Here is a 7,241-nt window from a genome sequence, read left to right as displayed (position 1 = left end):
ACTGTGAAAATAGCTGATCTACAAGCTCACAGTACATGGTGTCGTGGACGCGCTGTGAGCTTGTAGATCTACTATGTTTGGCAGAATGTTGGTCCCCAGAATAGGGTCACTGGTTGGAGTTGTTCTAAATGAATAACATGCTAAAGAAAACAATAAAATGTTTGTATAATTTTCACTGTACTACTTACTACTACTTACTACTAATGTACTTAGTTACTTTCCACCACTGAGTAACAGTAACTACAGTTTTAAAATAATCATAGTGGAGTAAAAGTACAATATTTGCCTCTGAGATGTAGTGGAGTAGAAGTACAAGTACTGACAAAGGGGAAATACTCCAGTAAAGCAAAACATTCCTCAACTTTGTACTTAAGTACAGTATTTGAGTACATGTACTTACTTTCCACCACTGCTTGTAGTGGAGTAAAAGTACACATTTTGGCTCCGAGATGTAGTGGAGTAGAAGTACAAGTATTGCAAATTGGAGACACTCCAGTAAAGTACAAATACCTCATAATTGTACTTAAGTAAATGTACTTAGTTACTTTCCACCACTGACTACAAGTATTTGAAGACTTTAGTTACTTTGTAGATTTGGATTATTATTACAAAACTTGCATTAACCCCTTCAGCAATATACATTGTGCCTTCTTTGAACATAGCAGATCTACAAGCTATGTGAGCTTGTAGATCTGCTATTTTCAAATGCATTTTTATACTTTCGGAAACCTGTGAAATGGGACACTCTGCAAAACAGGTACTTTTTTTACTTTCCGTAATTAAGTACATTCAAATACTTTTTGTACTTTTACTCAAATACATTTTGAATCCCGGACTTTACTTTTTGGAGTATTTTCTTACAACGTGGTATTTTTTACTTAAGTATAAAATGTGAGTACTTCTTCCACCGCTGGCAGCGCAACGCTGAGCTGCAGTTTCATCAATGGAGTGAAAACACTCATTTTTCACAGATTGCGAGCGCTGTAGATGAACATGAGTAATTAGTCCATGTTCCAGGGTCAGTATAGTGATAGTAGGATGCACAGTACCAGGCTCCATGGTTAACAGGATATCCACTGTCCCAGTACCTGCACAATAAACACAATGTATTGACCCACATCCACTCAGTCACTCACATACAGTACCAGTACCTGCACAATAAACATAATGTATTGACCCACATCCGCTCAGTCACTCGCATACAGTACCAGTACCTGCACAAAAAACACAATGTATTGACCCACATCCGCTCAGTCACTCGCATACAGTACCAGTACCTGCACAATAAACACAATGTATTGACCCACATCCGCTCAGTCACTCACATACAGTACCAGTACCTGTACAATAAACACAATGTATTGACCCACATCCGCTCAGTCACTCACATACAGTACCAGTACCTGCACAATAAACACAATGTATTGACCCACATCCACTCAGTCACTCACATACAGTACCAGTACCTGCACAATAAACACAATGTATTGACCCACATCCGCTCAGTCACTCACATACAGTACCAGTACCTGCACAATAAACACAATGTATTGACCCACATCCACTCAGTCACTCACATACAGTACCAGTACCTGCACAATAAACACAATGTATTGACCCACATCCGCTCAGTCACTCACATACAGTACCAGTACCTGCACAATAAACACAATGTATTGACCCACATCCGCTCAGTCACTCACATACAGTACCAGTACCTGCACAATAAACACAATGTATTGACCCACATCCGCTCAGTCACTCACATACAGTACCAGTACCTGCACAATAAACACAATGTATTGACCCACATCCGCTCAGTCACTCACATACAGTACCAGTACCTGCACAATAAACACAATGTATTGACCCACATCCGCTCAGTCACTCACATACAGTACCAGTACCTGCACAATAAACACAATGTATTGACCCACATCCGCTCAGTCACTCACATACAGTACCAGTACCTGCACAATAAACACAATGGTCCTCATTCACAACGGCGTTTACGCTCATAAAGTGACGTTACGTGAGCGGAGCGTGAGCGGACAGGCATTTACGTGGATTCCCACATTACGTGGGAATTCATGAACTTGAACGTGAACTTGACGGTGACGTGGGTTGGTCGGAAATTCCGCTGAAAGCTGCGCCACCTCTCATGGTCGTGTACGGCTTGCGTAGATTTATTAAGAAGGCTTTAGTCTTCATGCTGAATCAATTAAAAGTCCCCAAATCTCAGATAAAATATGTAGGCATGTGTCCCCAACATTGGTCGCACATAAAAAAAATATAGCCTATATAAAAGCCAAGTATCACTTGTATGCCTAAATGCATGCATTCTAGAGGCAGGTTAGCCTAGAGTGCCATACAGAAACTGCCCCTGCAAGCCCGACACCTTTTTTATTTATTTATTAGGATATTTCTAGCATGCGCGATTGCGCTGCTCACTTGACAGCTTTCTACTGCTGTGAGCTTGTAGATCGGCTCTCGCAGTCTCGCGGACTCGCGCTGCATGTTAAAAAACAAACTCACAATTATAATAAGAACATACACTTATCTGCATTCTGCACTGTACGAATCCAACGTTGTTTAGTGTAGTAATGTCTGCAGTATAGGCCTATTTAAATTGTTTCGTTATGGAGCTCCTTTGAGTCAGTCTGACTGTCGGTGCGTGTGTGTGTGTGTGTGGGGGGGGATTAGCCCTATATAAAAAATAGAAGACCACATTAGCCTATTTGAATGAATGGCATCAGCGTGTTTGAAAGTCGGCCAGTCATATCATAGTTTTAAGCCAGCTCACCTCCACTCGCGCTTGTTCACAAACATGACGGACAGACAGACAAGAAAGGCTGTTGATGATGATTATTATTACCACTGTAACTCGCTGATCAGCATGTTGACAGAGACTCAGCCAATTAAAGTTTCACGTAGGCCTAAATGCATTTGCTGCAAGCACCTATCTGCCTCCATTTGCGTCGTGGTATTAATTTATAATATGTATATTGATCACATGCGGACGCCACACAGAATAGCCAACTCTTACCTGCAGCTGAGGAAACATACAACGTAGTTGGGTCGGATGAAATATAGCCTTAAGTCCAAATCCCACAAGAAAAAAAAGAAAGAAAATATGTCCTGTGTCCATGCATGTCCGGATATATTTGCTTTCCAAATCCGACAGTGCAGGGCAGGGAATCAATCACCGCAGTAGACTAATCAATAGGGCCTTTTATCATTGCCGAGTTTTAATATAGCATTTGGTTGTGTGGTGAACAATACAAATTAACTTCTTTCTCATTATGTGAAAGTAACTGTAACATCAGTTAACTTATTAACGTTCTGACATTTAACAAGGAGTGAAGCAATGCGTGCCAAGTTGGCAAGTTTCGTTTATAATTATATACAAAACTTGCGCTGTTTGCTTGAAGATCTGTCCATGCAGAGACCCGCCTGTCAAAATTAACTGCTCTACAAGCTCATCGCGGCTGTTGTATATAATTTAAAGCCTGGTGCAGGCTATGATGACGTATTTCGATATTTCCTGTTGCCTTATATGGTGTGGGATGGGCGTTCTAACCAGGCGACACCAGGCGAATCGCTTGGGAAAAATGCGGAAAGGCTACACTCTGCGATCCGCACAAATGAAGTGATTACACCATCTTCCCTGAATACGACGGGAGCAAATCGCAGCGTGATCGGACAGAGAAATACGATGATATTTAGTATCTGTTTACGCATACGTTACACTGCGGTGTATTTCTCCTTTGTGAATGAGGACCAATGTATTGACCCACATCCGCTCAGTCACTCACATACAGTACCAGTACCTGCACAATAAACACAATGTATTGACCCACATCCACTCAGTCACTCACATACAGTACCAGTACCTGCACAATAAACACAATGTATTGACCCACATCCACTCAGTCACTCACATACAGTACCAGTACCTGCACAATAAACACAATGTATTGACCCACATCCACTCAGTCACTCACATACAGTACCAGTACCTGCACAATAAACACAATGTATTGAACTACTTACAGTGACTTTGATAGAATTACAATATAAAAACATGTAAAATGTCTCACGTTGTTGTCAGTGGTGTTCCATCCACCCACGTCCATCTGCCTCCGCTCCTCGTCAGACCAATCCATGAATCCCAGTAACCCTCAGTCCTCCATCCTCTGATGAATGCCTGATCATTTGTACATGATTGAATCATCATTCATTTGATCCAATACATTCACTTCTTCACTTTAATCATGGAAGTAGATCACATGCAACTATGTGGACGCACGCACGCACGCACGCACGCATGCACGCACAAGCACACAAACATACATGCACATACACATACACATACATGGACAGACACACACACACACACACACACACACACACACACACACACACACACACACACACACACACACACCCACAGTGGTGAAAAAATACTCAAATGTTTTACTTAGGTACAAGTACTAATACTGCAGGGTAGATTTACTCTGTTAGAAGTAGAAGTCCCGTGAGCTTGTAGATCTATGTATTCAAAATGTACTCAAGTAAAAGTACAAAAGTATCGGCATCAAAATGTCCTTTAAGTACTAAAAGTAAAAGTAAGTAGTAAAAGTAAAAGTATGAGTCGCATCGCGACGCGTTGTGGGCTTATAGATCTATTCTCACTATGCGTCGCATCAGGACACGTTGTGAGCTTGTAGGTCTGCTATTTTTGATTGTAGGTCTGCTATTTTTCAAAAATAGCAGACTTGTAGGTCTGCTATTTTAGACAGACAGACAGTGGCCCCCAAAAATAGCAGACCTACAAGCTCATAGCGCGGCACTGAGTGCCGCGCTATGAGCTTGTAGGTCTGCTATTTTAGACAGACAGACAGACAGACAGACAAACAGTGGCCCCCAAAAATAGCAGACCTACAAGTGGCACTGAGTGCCGCGCTGTGAACTTGTAGGTCTGCTATTTTTGGGGGCCACTGTGTCTGTCTGTCTGTCTGTCTGTCTGTCTGTCTGTCTAAAATAGCAGACCTACAAGCTCATAGCAGACCTACAAGCTCATAGCGCGGAACCGAGTGCCGTGCTATGAGCTTGTAGGTCTGCTATGAGCTTGTAGGTCTGCTATTTTTCAAAAATAGCAGACCTACAAGTTCACAGCGCGGCACTCAGTGCCACTTGTAGGTCTGCTATTTTTGGGGGCCACTGTCTGTCTGTCTGTCTGTCTGTCTGTCTGTCTAAAATAGCAGACCTACAAGCTCATAGCGCGGCACTCGGTGCCGCGCTATGAGCTTGTAGGTCTGCTATTTTTGGGGGCCACTGTCTGTCACACACACACACACACACACACACACACACACACACACACACACACACACACACACACACACACAGTGGTGAAAAAATACTCAAATGTTTTACTTAGGTACAAGTACTAATACTGCAGGGTAGATGTACTCTGTTAGGTCTGCTATTCAGATAGCAGACCTACAAGCTCATAGCGCGGCACCGAGTGCCGCGCCATGAACTTGTAGCTCTGCTATTTTTGGGGGCCACTGTCTGTCTGTCTGTCTGTCTGTCTGTCTAAAATAGCAGACCTACAAGCTCATAGCGCGGCACTCGTTGCCGCGCTATGAGCTTATCACCATCCACCTTCCACCCGCCCACCTGGTCACCGTGAGCCTATCACCATCCACCTTCCACCCGTCCACCTGGTCACCGTGAGCCTATCATCATCCACCTTCCACCTGCCCACCTGGTCACCGTGAGCCTATCACCATCCACCTTCCACCTGCCCACCTGGTCACCGTGAGCCTATCACCATCCACCTTCCACCCGCCCACCTGGTCACCGTGAGCCTATCACCATCCACCTTCCACCCACCCACCTCGTCACTGTGAGCCTTTCGTCAAGCGGAGGGCCGGCCTGTGGAAGCCTATTTAAGCGCAGCTGTGACTTGAGCTCATTGGCATTGTGGCTCAGTTTGTCATACTGAGAACACTCTGTCCAGGGAGCTGTGAAGCTATATTGTATAAAAAGCCAACACTAGGGACTCTCTAGCCTTGACGACCTTACAAAGGCTCAACTTATGTAACTTAAATAGCATTTTATGTAGACATAGTCTATAGTGTATATGCATAGTTTCATTATATATATATTCTACTGTTAGACAGACGTTTTTTTTATGTATTTGATGTAATACCATGTGATGTTCTTGCTTACTGTAAATCGTTCTGTGTCTGATAAATGCTTAAATTGTATGTTTGTAATAATAATCAAAACATACAAAGTAACTACAGTTCAGAAATAATTGTAGTGGAGTAAAAGTAAAAATGTTGCCTCTGAGATGTGGTGAAGTGGAAGTAGGCGCGCGCACACACACACACACACACGCACACGCACACGCACACGCACACGCACACACACACACAAACCTGTTCTGCTGGACTGTTAATGACCACCAGATCAGCTCCTTTACTCTGACAGTAATCTCTAGCTTTCTTCCATGATTTCTCTTCAGTAGTTCTGTAGTAACATCCGTCTCCAAACGTCTTCCATCCACCGGGACACGACTTGACTAAAAACATCAAACAGGAGATTTTACTGATGGATTTTCAATGTACTGATAATCAATTCTAACACACAGTTGTACTAATAATAGTATTCAGAGATGTAGTGGAGTGGAGGGTAAAACTATGACTTTATTACATCAATGGTGTTTTCTACAACACATGTTTACTCAAAGTACAATAAGGTATTTGTACTTCAGTTAAAGGACCACTTCGCCACTTTTCTTCATAATTATAATAATTTTCTACTCAGTCTGTGTCATAGGAGGGCTGTGGACAGTTCAGCAACCCGTCCACCAGTGACATCATCAATAGGCAGATTTTCATTTTCTAAACAAGATTAAAACGATGGCATTGCAACTTTTCAGAAATAGAAAGCCTGCCGTTTCTATTAGCTTGGATTGGTGGATGGTCAACGAGAGAGAGAGAGAGAGAGAGAGAGAGATAGACAGAGATAGACAGAGAGAGAGAGACAGACAGAGAGAGAGAGAGAGAGAGAGAGAGAGAGAGAGGGGGGGGGGTCAGAGAGAGGGGTCAGAGAGAGAGAGAGAGAGAGAGAAAGAGAGAGACAGAGAGAGAGAGGGGGGGGGTCAGAGAGAGAGAGAGACAGAGAGACCTTTGACCTTTAAAAGCACCTTTATTAAAACTCTGCAG

At 43.0% G+C, this 7,241-nt stretch overlaps 1 long non-coding RNA gene across 1 annotated transcript; it reads right to left on the bottom strand.

Moving 5' to 3' along the window:
* Nucleotides 1-1,013: 1,013 nt before the first annotated feature.
* On the bottom strand, nucleotides 1,014-6,586 carry LOC306918102. The gene is made up of 3 exons (XR_013789282.1): nucleotides 6,453-6,586; nucleotides 4,101-4,207; nucleotides 1,014-1,088 (listed from the first exon to the last, which is right to left on the bottom strand). It is a non-coding gene; the product is annotated as an uncharacterized lncRNA (long non-coding RNA).
* Between the last annotated feature and the right edge of the window lie 655 nt (nucleotides 6,587-7,241).

The sequence above is a fragment of the Electrona antarctica genome (assembly GCF_951216825.1).
Source record: "Electrona antarctica genome assembly, contig: scaffold_222, whole genome shotgun sequence".
NCBI lineage: Eukaryota > Metazoa > Chordata > Actinopteri > Myctophiformes > Myctophidae > Electrona > Electrona antarctica.
The sequence above is the reverse complement of the archived record's forward strand: the minus strand, read 5'-3'. Positions and strand labels throughout refer to the sequence as shown.